We start from the raw sequence: 18414 nt of genomic DNA, 5'->3' as shown, positions 1-18414 counted from the left end.
ACAAAAGTTATATGATTGAATGGAGCCATTATGATATTAATTCCTGCACAATTAACGATGGCACACAAATTGGCGCTCAGCGTCTGGTTTTACCCGCAGCAAAATCGAATGAGGGAGGCGAAAAAAAAAGAATACTTTACCAATAATTACCTACAATTAAAATTGATTTATGAAAATGTGCGCAACGCTGCGCTGGGAACGGTGGCGGGGAGGGGGTCAAAGCCAGCGCCAGCGCCAGCGCCAGCGAAAAAAATCACTACACAGCAACAACTACAATTACAACAACAACAACAACAACAACAACTTATATCGGTTGCATGGAATTCAATTAAAACGGAGACGCCACCGCAACTGCCGCTGCCTCTGCCGCTGCCTCTGCTTCTGCCTCTGCTGCTGCCTCTGCCGCCGCCTCTGCCTCTGCTACTGCAGCCACTGCGTCAATGTCCAATGCGAATCAATTAATAAGAATTGTTCAGCAGATGCGATTGGGCTTGAAGCGGAATCGGAATTCGAGTTCCAATCGGAGCTCGACTTGGCCGCTGAGTGGGTTTGGTGTGGACTCTGCTCAGGGTTCTTGGTCAATTTGGTCAGGTGGATCACGGGAATCTGGCGCGTTACGTAATGCAATTACGCAGCCGTAACTAACACGAAATTCCATCACACACACACAAACACATGCACATGTGCACACATAATTAACGCAAACGCACGCACCGACGCTGACGTTGACGTCGACGTCGCTGTCGCTGGACAAATGCGTTTATTTAACAAATTAATTGGCGCAAATATGCGAGAGGTGCTGCTGCCTGTAGGGCGAGACATTAACTTAAACTGTCGCCAAGGCATGCCATACTCTGCTCTCTCTCTCTCATTGTCTCTCTCTCTCTCTTTTTCGCTCGATTATTAACGCATTGTTGAACCCTTCGCACAGCATTTTTGTGCCTTGGCCAGCGTCCAGCGACAATGTCGGCCGGAATGTAATTAATAAACGTATTAAACGCATGCAACTGAGCAGTGGACACTGGTTACGCAGCTCCAGCTGCCAGCGGGGCCATCATGGAGCCCAATTAATCAGCTGTGGATTGCTCCTGTGCAGCCAAACCGAAGCACGAGCGAAAAAGCCCAAACCCAAACCCAAACCCAAGCACCCACCCACTGGTCAATGGTCTATGAAATGCCCATTAAACAACACAAAGATACACAGACACACGCACACACACACACACACACAGACACACGCCTGTGCATCAGCAAGGGGCGCATGTGGTTCGCATTGGGGTTGGGTGGTTAGCCGAACCACCCTGCCGCAGCGGAAGAGACACCCCCGTGTGCCAAGTCGTTTCAATATTTGTTCTATTAAGCAGCAGCCCACACCCCGGCACGCCCCCCACTCGCACCGCAAGGACACCCAACGACAAAGCCAACAAAGCAACAACAACAACAACAACAGCAGCAATAACAATGGTTATCATAAAACAAGAAGCAGCAGCAGCAGCAGGAGCAGCAGCAGGAGCAGGAGCAGGAGCAGGAGCAGGAGCAGGAGATGGAGCTGTAGGAAGGAAAAAAAAAAAAAAACAGACAGTAGACAATTTTTATATTACAGATTTGGCTGGCGCGAAATTTATGAACAGTTATATTTCAGCCGGCGGGCCAAAAAAGTGAAATCTAATACTCTATAATGTTGGCCGGGCCTGATGAGCATATCAAGCGGCAAACGAGCTGGGGGCGTGATGCGCCTCTGTTCTGGCCAAGTCGAAATGCAAATGCGGACAACTTGGCGATGTGCAAGCTGGAGAGATTTCATTTACATACGATATTTATTTCACATCATTTTTCATATGCGAAAATAATATTTTACATCTGTTTGCAGCGAGCGGAAAAAGCAAGTTGATTTCCAGAAAACTCTAGCAAGACTAAGTTGAGAGACTAGAAGAGAAGTAATTACTATTGAATTGAAGTAGAATGCATGGGCAAACATCGTGAAAGCAATATAAATTGAATTTTTTATAAAATAATATAAAAATGGATAGTTTAAAACCAAATTTGAGTGAAAGTATTATGAAAAGTTAGGGCTCTAAAGTTGCTTAGAATATTAAAAAAATATTAGAAAGCAAATTTTATTCTATTTATTTTATTATTTGTTCAATTATTAGTTGAATTTGATGAAAATTATAATTTAGAGAAGTAAAATCGTAATAATATTCATAGTGACGAAATAGGAGTAATACAAATAAATGCAGTTGAAGATATTACGTTCTGTTTGATCTCATCATAAAGCTAAATTATATTCTCTGGAATAAATTTTGTTTAGGAATGAAAATCAACAAGAATGTTTTTCTTTCAATGTAATTTTATTTTTTTTTTTATTTTTTTATAATCCTTATTCAAAGAACAAATCGAGGCATTGCAGATGATTCTGCGAATGTGAAGTCCAGTACTGAATGCGTGGATCCACTGCAATCTGTGCTATGTTCTATGGGCTGGATGGTTGGCGCTGAAAGGGTGTTCCATGCTTAGTGCATCTATAATCTATAATCTCCATACTTCCGTCTAAGTATAGCTCTCAGGTAAAAATGTAATGTGAAGCAGGAAACTCGATTTCATGTTCCGGCAAGGCAAAACGTCACGAATCTGTTAAGAAATTTGAATTTACATATTTGGTTGATGGATCAGCAGGCAGCCTACTAAAGTTACCTAGAGTATAAAATAAAATAAAAATAAAATTATAAAAATATACTTAACCAGACTTTCATGAGCCGCCTGTCAGTGTGTCCACACTTCGATCTTGAATTGTATTGAGCCATCAAATTGTATTGAGCAACAGAGATAGAGACGCACAGATGGACAGACGGACAGATGGACAGGGAATGCGAAATGCAGATGGATGTCTGAAGATATAGAGAGTACTTATAGTACCTACGCAACGGCTATGGCAGTCTTTAGCTGCAGATGGTTATTTATGGCCGCTAGACAACAACGAGTGGCATCAGGATGACAAATCACAGCCACAACTTCGCCCCAAACTGAGCTGGACGTCTTAAGCAGCCCCACCCGCCTCCCCAGTCCCCACTTCTCCGCCCTAGGTCGCAGAGATATGATCACATTTATTTGCAACACTCGAAACGGCAAAGCGGGCCAGCTCCTGCTCCTGCTCCTGCTCCTGCTACTGCTACTACTCCTGCTCCTGCTCCGGCTCCTGCTACTGCTTCTGCTCCTGCTCGCAGTCACAATTATTGTCTTGTAACGCACACGCCTCCACCTTTGTTGCCCGGACTTTTACGTGGCACGCCCACCACCGGTCTGCCTCCCCCGCCCCCCCTTTGGACTGGCTGTGGGCGCAGCGAACTTTATACAAATCGCTCGCAGTCAACGTCAGGCCGAGCTGCTCATCTACATTGCCGAGCTAATGCCACATCTAGAATCCATGTCAGCCTGTCATGCCGCAAGTGTCACTGTCGCTGTCGCTGTCGCTGTCGTTGTCGTTGTTGCCGTCTTCCCGGCTGCCAGGACCAACAGTAAAAGCCGTCCTCTGCCAACTGGCTTAGCAACGCCATTTCTGCCTTATCATTTTTATGTTTCTGTGATAATTCACTTTCTATAAATTGTTTATATACAATATTCCATTTGCCGTTACACTGCACAAATTTAAATTTGATCAAAAATACAGATGCCTTAGCCTGGCTGAAGTATGGGCTGTATCATCTGCATTGCTCATGAATTGAAGAAGAGTATATTAGTTATGGGATATACCCGTCTTGCTATTTTGTATTATTATATTGTATTATTATTTCTATTGCTACATAAACTATATTCACACTTGCTTGCGAATTGAGAAGAGTATATTGGTTTTGGGAAATATTCCTCTTAGTATCTAGTATTCTTATATCATATTGTTATCTCTATTGCTATATACTCTATGTTTAATTCAATTGTTTAAATAAAGAAGAGTATATTAGTTTGGGAAATACTCGTCTCATTGTACTCGCTTACAAATTGAGAAAAGCATATTAGTTTTGGGAAATGCACGTATAATTATCTCTAGCGCTAAATAAGCGATGTTTTCATTTGCTTATGCATTGAGTAGAGTATATTAGTTTTCGGAAATATTCTTCTTGCTATATCGCATAATTATCTTTATTGCTATGAATAATAGAATTATTTCAATTGCGTAGAATGGATTAGTTTTGGGGAAATTCCCATCCTCACTCATGAATTGAGCAGAGTATATTAGTTTTTGGAAACTCTCATTGGGTTATTAATGACTTGATATCTTCAATATACATTCGACTAGAAGAAAATATTCATTCAAGCAAGCCACGATTTCAATTTATACCACCTCAGATCGGGTAAGGAAAATGTGCTCTAAATTAACGATTTTACTCGAATATTTTCTACCTCGAAATAAATTAAAACGATTTTCCCCACTGAATTTATGCACTTTCAAATAGGCATTCATAGCCGAGCAGCCAGCAGTCAATAGGGAATTCCTCCCAGGCAAGCAGTATTTATTTATCTAGTTTATCCACAGAGCCAAAAGAAAAAAACACCTATAAATTAATATGGCTAATTACGAGCCCAGGGCCGACTGCATTGCGTTAGACTTGACATATTATATGCAAAGAAAGATTTGTAGCAGAGGCTGAAATAATTCCCCATCTTCGTTGCATCAATGGAGCACGCACACACACTCACACACACACACACACATTAGCAGGCCATAAAACTGATTTTTGGAATTCGAATGCCTCAAGATTTACAGCCAATTTGGCTGCGGCTGCTGCTGCTGCTGCTGCTGCTGCTGCTGTGGCAATTGCAGAAGTTCTCTAAACAGAGCTAAACAATTGTTGCCACACTTTGGCCCCCCTTCTGCTCCCCTTTGCCCCGTCTCTGTCTCCTTTGCATTCGGTGTTCAATCAAACTTTGCATTGGCCATCAATCAACACGCGGCGAGCACATCAAAGCCGAACGCGTGTTAGGAAAATGACGCTGCCAAAAAAATTGACTTCATAGATGTTGCCCCAGCCCCGCACACAAATTAGGCCTCATCGTAAACAGAGGCAGTGAGAGCGTGGAGAGGGCGGGGCGGGTTGGCTAAGCATACACAGGCATCGGCATAAATCATACACAACTCTAAGTAATTGTGCGACGCAGGAGGCTGCGGCTGCCTCTGGCTCTGCCTGGAATAGGAGTTGGCTCCAGCTGAAGCCGTCGAAGACGCTCGGAGTTGGGTCTGGCACAGCTTCTGTCCAAGTTCGCCTGGGCACTGACTGCGCATATCCGCAGCAAATTAAAATTTCATTACGAGCAACAGAAACGGATGCATGCAACGGCGGCATGGGGCAGCAACATCTGCATAACCATCCAAGTAGCTGTGCGTCAGTGTGTGTGTGTGTGCCACACAATGGAGGAGCCACTGTTGCAAAGCCACGGCTAGTTTTACACATTGTGTAACAATATAGCGTGGCAAGCGAGGTGTTTGTGGGTCTGTGGGTCTGCGGCCGCCCCGGTGGTGGGGGGATGGGGGTGGTAGAGAGGGCGGATGCCTAAACTTTCGAGTGACTTTTAAGATGCTCGTGTGGCACTCGAGAGACAGCTTTGTGGAGCTGCCTGCAACAGCTAAAGCACAAGCACAAACACAAATACACACACACACAAGACAAACACACGCAGAGACGCTGCGAGTGGGTGAGAGCGAGACAGACACTCGTGGCACATTAAGCCGCTTAAACAGGTTAAAATGATTAAGTAATAGTTGTGCTCCATGCTTAACACCGTATTATGTGGAGCAGCAGCAACAACAACAATAACAACAACAAACACTAGAACTGTGACAACGACAATGTGAACAATGTGGTTGCTGTTGCTGTTGTTGTTGTTGCTGTTGTTACTGTGAATGGGTTGGCACAGAACATGGCACAGTGTTAACTAGCGAAAGGCGAATAGATAGAAGAGAGAACGAACAGTTGAGACAAAAGACAATGACTGGATCGAGTCGATTGTTTCTCTTGATAGAGAATATATATAGAATATATGCAGGACAGTTATCCGAATGTAGTGTAGGCTTAATTAAGGCTGCATTAAGGCTAAAGACATTCCAATGCATCAACTATAGTTGGGATTTGTCCGACAAGGCGATTTGTAACAGTGGGACTTAGAGTTTACCTTAATGCCCAGTTCACACTCGTAAATATGAAACCCACTGGATTTCGTTCACATTTCAGTGCAAAAAGCTTTGTCTTATGTATTCATCAAAGTCCCTTCACCATCACAAGCTCATCAAAGTAGGCTACACAAACCTGAAAGCCACTAACTACCTAATATAAGCTTGTAATTCTCAAATGGTTACAGCTCTCACAGAGTGTAGCGGCATCGAATAAATACATCAACATTTCCAGTAAGGCCCTGGTTTCCTAGTAATTTTATTTCTGTCGCAGTTTTGGTGATTTAACCGACCATTAACCATACAAAAAATAATGAACTAGTATGAGAGAGTGCTCGACCAGCGGATACTCTGGAGCGTGTGGCTCTTTAATGGCGTAGATTTTTTGGTGGTTTCATCTTTCGCCGTAGTTTAGATAATCGGGAGAGATGAAATACCCAATAACTCTGACCATTACTCCACTCGAGACTGATTGACTAGCAGATACTCTGTAGCGTGCAAGGAGATGCTGTGCCACTGATTCTACGGGCTGATGCTTCAACTCTCAGGTAAAGTAAGCTTAAATATTTTCCATTTTTTTCTTTTATATTATTTTTCAAATGCTTCTCTGCTCTTTGGGCACTTTTCGCAGTCAAAGTGGAAGGAAATGGAAGTCTTTGGTCGTAGTTCTGATAATCGACAGAGTGGAGACTGCTTGACTGGCAGATACTCTAGCCGCTACAAAGAGCCGCTGCTGTGGTGCACTCGTGGCTAGTGCTCACTGTAGTCAGGGCTGGCTGTCTTGCTGCTGGTCGTCTGCTTAAATGGCGCCACTGACAAAGTCTTTGTGCTGTTGGGTTGGACTTAGCATAATATGTGTACGACATGCCCTGCTCTAGCACAGATCCCACACACACACACACACACACAAGCACACATACACAGGTACACTAATGCTGTGTGGAGCGCTTTGTTGTGCAAACATACCTAATTAGTGTCAACTATTAACATAAAGAGTGCACTTCACATAAGAACTCGAGACGACGGCAACAGCAACCGCAACAACAACAACAACAGCAACAACAAAGAGCTACTGAGCTGGCCATAACTAATATACGACTTGAAGTTGACTAAACCCCAACAATGGCAACGAGGCAGCTCTCTGTGTGCGTGCGTGTGTGTGTGCAACGTGTCCTTAATGCTGTGCAACAAAGTTGCTGCCACAGCAATTGCAGCTGCTGCTGCTGCTGTTGTAGTTGTTGTTGCTGTTGTTGCTGTTGCTGGAGCTGAAAGTAAAAAGCAAATTGCAAACGCGTGCATTATCTGCGCTCGTCAAGAAACAAATGAAGTGCGAGCATATCTGTAGCAGCCTGCCTCAAGTATCATTGCGGCACTCATGTGCCGCAGCCAAACAGACACACACACACACACACACACACAGAGAGAAATGTTAAACAACGAGAGCAACATACATAAAACAGGTTGGCAACACTTGGCTGACTGTCTCCGGCCCTTGGCTCCCCCACAGTAGGGTCCCAGGCATCGTTGTCTTCACCCTCTGTCCCGCTTCCGTTCTGGCCACAATGCTCATATCCTAGAACACATCCTGCAACAGGAAATCAGCAACATGCAACATACAACGAGCGTGCACGCAAACAGGCAACACTGTCGACCCGGTCAACTGGCTCTGTGTCCAGCCAGCGATTGTGGCTTAAAGCAACATTTAAATATAGCTGCACAGCACTCACACACACACACACACACACACACACACATGCACATCTGTGGCTGTGGCACACGCCTGCTGCATCAATGGAGTAACGTGTTGCTGCTGGGGACAACAGCAACAACAGCAACAGCAGCAACATTGCAGCTGAGCAGTGTTTAAAATTTCTATATGTGTGTGTGTCTGTGTGTGTGACTGCACTACCTGCAATTGCAGCTGGCTTTTAGCTCAGCTCAGCTCAGCTGCTGCTGCTGCTGCTGCTCCTGCTCCTGCTGGCCAAGAGACCAAGGCAGCTTTGAAGCGTTCACAGCAAGAAGCTGCACATAACTTGCGAGCTGTCACGCCCATAGACTGACTGCCCCTGCAGCACACAGCCACCACTCCCTCTCTCCCTCCGCACTTTTTGTCACCGAGCATAACGTTTAAATCACACAACTTTGCTGGGAGGAGGGGCGGGCGGGGCCAACAGCTCAGGCGCCAAAAACTATGCAAAAATTATGTGCGGCAAAAAGTCGGCAAAACTCTTTAATTCAGTCATAAATTTGGCGCCTGCCAAGAGCCTGTCAAAAGTGGCCAGCTTGGAGCAGGAGTCGGAGCAGGAGCTGGAGCTGGGATGGCTGCGGCCGCTTGCAACTATTTAAAAGCCATAAAAGCTGAAAGCTGTTGCCCAACGGATGTGCCAGCCGGATGCAGTTGATAGGCAGGAGAGCGACACACACACACAGACACACACACACACACACACAGACACACACACGCTTAGCTGGTGTGGAGCAAGGATCACATGGGCCCAACACTTTCCGGCACATTTGGGCAACACAAAAGTAAACCGCAAACAATGGGCCAAGGCGGGCGACATGCCGCAATTCCCGCCCCACACTCCCTCTCTCTCCCCCCAGCCCTCTCACTCGGCCATTTTTAAGGGACGGCGGGCAGCGGGCAGAGAGTTGCTAAAGCTACAAGAGCTTTGAGGCAGAGCACACACTAATTGCAACTCATGTAAATCGACAAGGACAACGACGCACAAGCACACGCACACGCACACACACACGCACACACAATGAGACTCATAATTCCAGCAGCAAGGACGAGCTGCAAGCGACGTAGACAAACTACAAGTAAAAACAAATGAGAGTCCTGGAGCGGCTGCTATGGCCGACTGCACAATGCTCTACAAATTGAGTTGTCCAATTTATTAATTAAATAACTAATATAATAATATAATAATTCAATTTATTATTCATTTATCAACCTCATTTATTAATTTAAAAAAGGAATTCAAATAAATCAAATATTTGTTTAATTTTTAATTTATTTATTATTTTATTAATTTTTTAATGCATTTATAGTATATTTATTAATAAATTTTTAGTTAATTTATTAGTTAATTCGTCTATTTTTATTAATTTTTTAATCTCTTTCTATTCTATATTCACATATTCAATGTATGAAAAACGTACATATTTATTTATTAATTTTGAATGTATTTATTATTTTACGTATAATTAATTAATATATTTATTTATTTATATTGGGTTTTCATTAATTCATTTTCTAATTATTAATTTATTTATTAATCAATTTTAATTACTGTTTTTTTATATGTTGTTTAATTAAATTTAATGCAATTATTATTATTTTTTTTTTTTTAATTTATTAATATAATTGATTAATACATTTTGTTATTTTAGTTTTTATTTAATGGATTTTGTATTCATAATTTAATTTAGTTATTATCATAATTATTTTTATATTTATTGATTCATTCATTTATAAAAGCAGATTGATACAGACAAGATGCGAGTCCTGCAGAGTTTCTTAGCCGTGAATCATTGATGATCAGAAAAACCAATATGCCCGTCTGCCTTTTAGTTACTGAATGCAACAAATTGTAATTGAGGAAAATAACTATGCGACAATTTTAAATACTCTACAAAGACTAAGCAAAAAAATATGAAAAAAGAATTAAGTTTAGAAAAGAAAAAATCAAAATGGATTGGAAAGGAAGAACTTTAAGTCCCAAGTTATAACAGATATGATAAGGATACGGTACAAATGATATGAAAAATGAAAGAAAAATGCATGAAAGGAAAACAAAGAAGTGGCCGATAATTAAAAGAGCTGCTGTGCTCTAATTATCGGAAATAGTATTACTATTGACTGGCCACAGCTCAGGGCTCGGGTTTCCATTGAGCTGGATGGAATGGCAAGGCAAATGACTTAATTGCAGGGTATAGAGGCAAGTCAGTGCTGCCGCAGAGGCGGCAAGGACAAGGCTAGTACAAATACATGCATATATCCTGTGTAAAACTTCAAGTAGTGCTTAATAGTTAGTTAAGTCGAGTTGAATGCGTTTTTCGACTGGGACTGGGGCGGGACAGAGGAGGCGTTGCATTTTGCCTGCTTTTGAATATTGAGTGAAATATTGTCGGTCTCCAGGGAAAAGGGGGAAGAGACAGGACGAACAACTAGCTGGCTGGCTAGCAGTCTAGGTTGCTGCTGCTGCTGCTGCTCCTGCTCCTCCTCCTGCTGCTGCTCCTGCTGCTGCCAATGTCGCCTGTAATTTATTTACATTGCAATTAGTTCTCAGCTTCCTAAAGGATTATAAACTTTTGTGAACATACACCAGTATCTGTCTGTGTGTGTGTGTGAGTGTGTGTGTGTGCATCTAAATGCCATAAGAATAAAATGAGCTCTCATGAAGTAACGGAAACTTGGGCGCTCAACAAATTGACATTAAGTCTTGCTGAAGTTTTGCGCTAAGCTATGTCTATGTCTAACCATGTGTGTGTGTGTGTGTGCATGTGTGTGTGTTGAGCCCAGGTTAGTCTAGAGATAATCGAGAATAAGCGCTTAAGCCCTGCACAAGCAAACAGAGAAAGCCTAGTCAAGTCTCTCAGCTCTCTCAAAGCAAACTCGGCTCAATCAAAGAAATATTCTATATACATAAATATGTACATAAGTCAGGCATTGATAGAGAAGCAATCCTGGCTGTCAGGCCACACAACTACATTTCGTTACAGGCGCCTTGGCCAGGTGGGCCAAGCCTCAAATGCCATTGGGATCCAATGGGATCCAGCTAATCCCATTGCCAGTTGACGGCTTAGCGCGTGCTTAGCTGCCAAATCGTTCACATCTAATGCAGCGGCTGCTGCAGGGCCACGCCCCTTGGCGCACCGTTGCCAAATGCATCGACAACTGCAACGGCACAATGGATGTATAAATAAATAAATAGAAACCACTTTTAGCGCCCAGGCGGAAATGGCAAACAAAATCCCCAAAGTAGGGAGGAAGGCCGGGGGGGCGGGGGGCTGAGGGTCGCGAAGGGCGTGTAGTCTATTGTGCGAATGCTATTGCCGCTGCTTACACAAAAGACGAAAGCGAAATCAAAAGCACAAGAAACACTTGAGCACAAAAAAAAAGGAACGAAAAACGTAAAAGAAGACGAAGTGGCAATGGAAGATGTGGAGCAAGAGGAAGAAAAGTGTTGTCAGTTTGGTGCAATGCTCATTTTTCTTGTTCTGTGTGCGGCTGGCGCTGCGTCGACTACAACTGATTGGTGGGAGACGCACTCGAAGCGGAAACGGAAGTGCCACGTCTTCAGTAAGACGACGGGCAGACAAAGAGGGAGAGACAGAGAGAGAGAGAAAGACACAGAGAGAGAGAGAAAGACACAGAGAGACAGTTAGACAAACTAACTGATTGACTGGCTGGCTGGCTGGCAACTGGCAACTGCACTTGACTCACTTCCACTCAGTCGGCCCTGCTTTAAACTTAAATTCATCTTCATCTCCGTCTCCGTATCAGGCTCCTTCTTCATCTTCGTCCTTAGTCCTCGCTCCTGGCTTAATGAAAACGTTAAGCGCCTTTGCTCGGTTCGCTTTTAATAGCTTTTTGGCTCAACTTTTTGTCGGACACGGCTGAAAGACTTATTACTTAATGACGCCTCATTTGATGATGCGGCCAAAAATTCAGCGTCGCATTCTTCGGGATTCGTTGACGCATCATTAGACACGCATAAAACCAAGTCTGCTTCCTTCGTGCCAACTTCATTCTGGAGCGACGCCAAACAAAAAAAAATACTTTTAATTGCGCGATGTTAAAAAAATAAAAATAAAAATAGTACAAACCTCAATGCCAATCGATGGCTGCAATACAGAAAGAGTCAAGAATTCTTTAATGTTTTTTAAAGCCATACGAGGTACTCTATTAATCCTTCCGTAAGCTTATTATCTATTTATTGTACCCCTTTGGGCGCGCCATCTATTTTTCGTTAGCTGCCTCTTAGGAGTTCAGCTTCTCGTTAGCATGTTTGCAAAATAATTATTCATTTATATATATCAATATATATGTGCATATACAGACATACATACTCTCAGCTGCAGCACTGGAAGTAGTGGCAGCAGGAGGAGCGACTGCAGCAGGAGCAGCAGCTGCTGCTGTTACTCTGACAGCTCATTTCGGTTGACACTTCTCGAGTTGTTTTGCGCTTTGTTTACAGTTCGGTTCGGCTATGCCAGCTACGCAGCAGCTATAAGTAAGCCATCTTGTTACCTTGTTTATGTTTGCTGAGCCAACTAAAATCCAAAGCAGCTAAGATCCAATCAATGTGACTTGCATTTCCTCACATTTTGACTGCGAAAAGTGCCCAAAGAGCAGAGAAATATTTAAAATATAAAATAAAAATAGAAAACTAAAATATATAATACTTCACCTTACTTCACCTGCATGTTTGATACGGGAGCCCGTAGAATCAGTGGCACAGCAGCTCCTTGCACGCTACAGAGTATCTGCTAGTCAAGCACTCTTGACTGGAGTAATGGTCAGAGTTATTGGCTGTTTCATCTCCCGCGATTATCATAACTACGGCGGACGATGAAACAACAAAAAACTCTACGCCATTAAAGAGCCGTAAAACCGCACGCTACAGAGTATCTGCTAGTTGAGCACTCTCTCTCTCTCTCACTTATTTATGGTTAATGGTCGGTTAACTCACCAAAACTGCGACAAAAATAATATAACCAGGATACCTTGGCTCTACTGGAAATGTTGATGTATTTATTCTTGATTTAAAAAAACAAAAAAAAAAGAAAAAAATCTGCTTCGTTCTTGATGCCCCTACACTCTGTGAAAACTGTAACCATTTGAGAATTACAAGTCTGTATTATGTAAGGAATGTTTAGAGTTTGTGTAGCCTACCTTGATGATGCACTAAAGTAAACAGTACGCACAGTAAAGTAAGGATCCCACTCGAACTTTTATATAACAACCGAGATGATCTTGGCGATGCACATTGCTACTACTCCTTTTTCAAATTTTTAAGATTGACCTATGTTTGCTTGAAGTCAAGGTTTTCTCATGCTTAATGGCTGGACACAGTTATGCATCGCTCTCTAACATTCGAATTCTATTCGCAACAAAACCAAGTATGACTTTCGAGTGTTATCTGGCCTTGTAATTAGTTGCTCATGAAGTTGGGTTTCGCTTGCAGCAGCGTGTAACATAGAAGATATTTGTACTCTATTTTATTTTCTGTTATTTTGCTTTATGAAACTTTTCAGATTATTCCAGTAAATGGATGTTGAGCAAAGGGCCCACGCCGGAGTCGTTGATGCCGTTCTACATAATCTCTGGTTACGTCAATTACCCAAACTACGCTCAATAGGTATTTGAAAGCGTTGCTTAAAGCGGGGCGCAGTTGCGGCTGCTGTTGGAGGTAAGCGGCTTAAATCAGTTTCCATTTTTTTTTTGCTAAAAGTCAAAATCCAGGCAGCAGATAAAAATGAAAAAGCCAACAACAAAGGGAAGCAACAAATGTAAATAGAGTTAACAAAAAAATAGTGAAGAGATATGGATGGGTGAGGAGACACAGATATAGTTACAACTAGAAAGGAGTAAGAGTGAGAGAGAGAGTGAGAGTGGCATAGAGAGGGAGCATAAGTACCTCTGACTCTAACGAGCTGAGCAATCAACGCTTATGGCCGAGACAAAGCCAGCAGCTGGACATCGTCCTCAACATGAATCATCATCATGATGATGGGGCTGACTATCATCATTATCAACATGATGGCGCGTCTCTGTGGGTGCGCTTTTATGAAATGTGAAACACGTCCTAATCCTTTGAGAGCTGTCACAGTAAATGTGCTTCGAGCGCTGCCCAACGGTGAGACACTTATGAAAAATGATTATAAATGCACAAAGCATGCAGCGGTCGAGCGAGGCGGCTGCAGCTAGGCGACTGCGGCGTAATTTGAATGCCCGGGCGCACAAAAGTGTGCTACGAAAAATTGCAAATAATTAAGCATTTGACGGCTGGGTCCGACCAAATGTTGTGGACAGAATGAAAGTCAGAGAGAGAGAGACAGAGAGAGAGAGAGAGAGGTGAGCAATGGCAAAAGGGTTCACAATAGCAGCCAGCCAGACAGCGCAGAGAAAGCTACGCCTGGCGAGTGGCAGAGAGAGAGAGAGGGAGCTAGTCGGAGACGGAGTTGGAACGGGGAGGCGACGAAGCGTGCACCAATTGCCAGTTAGGAGATTGCGGTGAAGCTAAAAGCAGCAATGGAAACGGCAGCACGGCAACGAACACCACAGACCGCAGCTGCAAGCGCTGCTAATGAGTGGCCAAGGCCAGGCGGAGGGGCGGCGGGCCGAGGGCTGGCTGTAGGCGACGTCTGTGCACTAATTGAAACGGCAGCAGCGCCCAATGAACACAATGCTCGACACCTGAGCACATGCAGGACACAGTAGGCGAGAGACAGGCAAATGCCAGAGAGACAGACAGAATAGATAGAGAGAGAGGAAGAGGGAGCTATAGAGATGGTTGCTGATGGAGCCAAGCAAATGCTTGCAACTTGCAGCAAAGTGGCCAACGTTTGATGAGCTCCAAATGAAAAGCAGCAGATGGCGCCAAGTGTTTGCCAAAGCTGCAGGGCACCAAAGTGCCACACACACACACAGACACATACACACTCATTCCCAGACATATACACAAATGCAGGCAAATGACTTTAAGTGCAACAGAAGCTGATTATGGCCAAGGATTTTGGTCAATAAGCCGGCAACAGCAACTGCAACCAGCTAAATGCATTTCCCAAATGTGTGGATGGGGAACTGTGAGCAAGTCTCGAATCAATTAGCTGATAGCTTCCACTTAGGGCCCAGGCAACGCCAGTCCGAGTCTGTCTCAGACAACATAATAGCTCAGCTCAGCTAATGCAAATCTAATGAAATATTTCCATTTGCCATGAAATAATATTACACAAATGCTAAAATCATTTGGCTAAGGAGAAACGCTGAAAGTGGATAGTGGGGCACAAAGGTGAAACGTGGAGTCATAAATTTATTAAGTAGTAGCAGAAAAAGAACAAGATGAAAACTTACAGGAGTTATGATAGTAATTCTCGATTGCAGTCGTTGTCAATGGGAAGCAGAATCAGACAAAGTCAGCAGGAGTCGGCACATAGCGAGCGATATGCAATGGACACTGGTAAAACTTCTACTATAAACTTCATCTAATAATGATGTATTCTTCTTTAACTCTACTATCATCTCAAGTACCATCGATTACCTTTATCAATCTCAATTCTGCCTAAGAGAAACAGAATCAGTTCAGGAAGAGAGGAAAGAAGGAAGCAATAGATAAAGCAATAGACAATCTATGAACATTTTCAATATGCATAGCAGCTGGCAAAGGAAACAAAATGTAATTCTGCATTGATCGATAACTATCGATTGCAAAGACAAACGAATCGAATTAGGCAAACACTCCAGATTATTCAATATAGTAATTATTCAATACCCTCTTCAGCTATTACAATTCCATATCGATGTCTGACATTTCGCTTCATCTGCATCAACCATCATTGAACACATTCATGCTGTGTATTCGATTATTCATGCGAATCACAAAGAGAATCGGAGTCATAGAACAAATGGCGATGTCTTTGAGATATTATAATTGACATTTGGTAATTAAATTTGCCAAAGCCTTGCAGCTTCACTGTATGTAAAATGAGATTACAAAAAAAAAAAATAAAAATAAAAATAAATAAATAAATGAATAGAGAACATAATTGAATACGCATTGAATGGCAAATGTTAGTTTTAATACAATGGCATATTGTTCATTTGAAATAGGAATTGAAGGGGATTTAAATATATATAATTATTATATATATATATATTTTTTTTATTATTATTATTATTTTCAGTTGACTTTATTGAATATTATTTACGTTTAATTTATGTAAAAATCATTTTTCATAATTAATAAATCAATTTGTTTGCCAAATTTTAATTTGAGGAATTATCATTTGTGCATAAAATGTAAAAATAATGCAAATTCAAATCAGACATAAATAGACATAGATCAGACATTATAGTAGTAGAAAAATTGCGGAAAAAAACTTGATCCAGTTGAGTTTATAATAAAAGCCTTTTACATATATTTATTGTTATATATTTTTTTTTATTTATTTAGCGTTCTGTGCAGCTTAGTTAAATCAGGCAAACAACATAGAAAATTCACTGTGATTTTTTTTTATGCAGAAGAATGATTACATCATGAATTATATATGGCAAACTTTCACTCAAGCCGCCTTCAGCCTTTCCACTTGAGGCTTACCTGAAGCAGCGACAACTTGTGGCCCAAATCCTAAATATGCGGCTCAATTGGCCAACATTTTTATGAACGATGCGTGTTGAGGGGAAATTTCAACGGATTAGATGACGGCAGTGTGAGTAAATATATACATATATACAATATGTACACGTATATATGTATATGTATATGTATATTGTATAGCATATTAGAGTAGAGAACCCAACTCAATCCATTTGCGGCCAACTTTCTTGATATTGTTTGGCTGCTGCTGTTGTTGACTTCCATTTTGGCATAAATAATTTATCATTCACAAATTAGTGTGCGGATTTCAGATTTATGCTCAACCAACAACACACTCACACACACACATACGCATGACTGATGGCTGCCTTGTTTAGCTGACATAATCAGACCGCCCACCCAACGCCCCCTCGCAGCGTTGACAAACTTTTCACTTCTCTTCTTTTTTTTTGGCATGCTTAAAGAAAAAAAACATAATTCTGGTCAACCGCAACAATTTTCAGGCGGTTTTTCTAAGCAAAAAAAAAAATACAGTGAGCGCAAGAAAAAAGCTGCGAAAAAAGGGATAAATTATGAAGCAAAAAAAAGGAGCAACGAGCAGAGGGAGTGGGGCAGCAGGAGCAGTAGCAGCAGGAAGAGTGCGCAGAACAACAAAACTTGGCATGATTCTGTATGATATTTCCCCCCTCACTCCATCTCTCTCGCTCTTTCTCTCTCTCTCTCTCTCTCTGTCTCTCTCGTTTTTAACACTCTGCAATGTACCGTTGCTGCCGTCAGTGGGTCGTGACTGCCTGCACTTCTAATGTAATCAACATCTTCTAGTTTTAATTGCATTTAACGTTGCGAACGGCGCCTAATTCGATTGTAACGGTCAGCTAACAGCAGCGGCAGCCGAGCCCTTTTGGCAGACCGAACACCCCTTCTGCTGTGGATGCCACAGCAGCAGCAGCAGCAGCAGCAGCCACAACCACTTCCAGAGCCGGAGCCGGAGCCACAGCCCGTGCTGACTGCGGGCTAAAATGGTTGTAGTACTTAATGAGTCTTGAAGGTAATTGGCTGTTTTTATTACCACGAGTTGACTTTGAATTCCCTGCCAACATCCTTCCTTCCTGTACTGGAGCACCGCGCCCTCTTCCTTCCACTCCCTTGCTGACATGGCTAATTATAAAATCAATGTAAGTAGCTGCATATGTGTATCTATGTCTATGTGTGTGTGTGGGCATGTGGCTTGGCAGCAGCATTGCCTGCAATTGCAGCTCCATCTGAAGTCTGGGTGTAGGTAAGCCGCCTGGGCCCGAGGCCCTAGGCAGGCAGCCAAGACACGACGCATATTGCACAAGACAAGAGACAAAGCGTTGCACCAACAGACACACAAACAAACAGCCAAACAGACGTCATGGACAGAGCATCGTGGGAGCAGAGCCCGCAGAGCCCGCCGACCCCCCCTCTCTGAGCAGGAGTCTGCGAATAGCGGGCAGCGGTAGACACTGCGATAGACACTCGAAAAACTTTTTCAATATGAAAAGAAGCTGGCAAAGGAGACAAACTGTGACTCTGGGCTACAATTGCACAGTGGTATAATCGATAACTGGCAAATATCGATTGTAAAAAAACAGATGTTTAGCTAAAGATAACAAACTAAATATGATTAGAATCGAGAATGATTCTCGATATCCATCATTGTATGTTGTTGGCCTGTATGACGCTACATTTCTAACAGTTGAAGCCGTTGATTGCCTTTAAATCGGTGTAAAGCTTGTTCGATATATTACACTTGTCCGCGATAATGACATAGCCGATAAACGATAACGGTAATCGAAAGTTGTGGGGGGAAAGGTCTGGAATTAAATGATTAAGGATAATGATAATGACAATGAGCAACTCCCTATCAAATAGATAATTTTCTACTTATAGCTTTTCAGCTAA

Source organism: Drosophila navojoa, chromosome X (genome assembly GCF_054131105.1).
Source record: "Drosophila navojoa isolate 15081-1374.11 chromosome X, UAZ_NAV_1.0, whole genome shotgun sequence".
NCBI lineage: Eukaryota > Metazoa > Arthropoda > Insecta > Diptera > Drosophilidae > Drosophila > Drosophila navojoa.
This window is presented reverse-complemented; position numbering follows the sequence as displayed.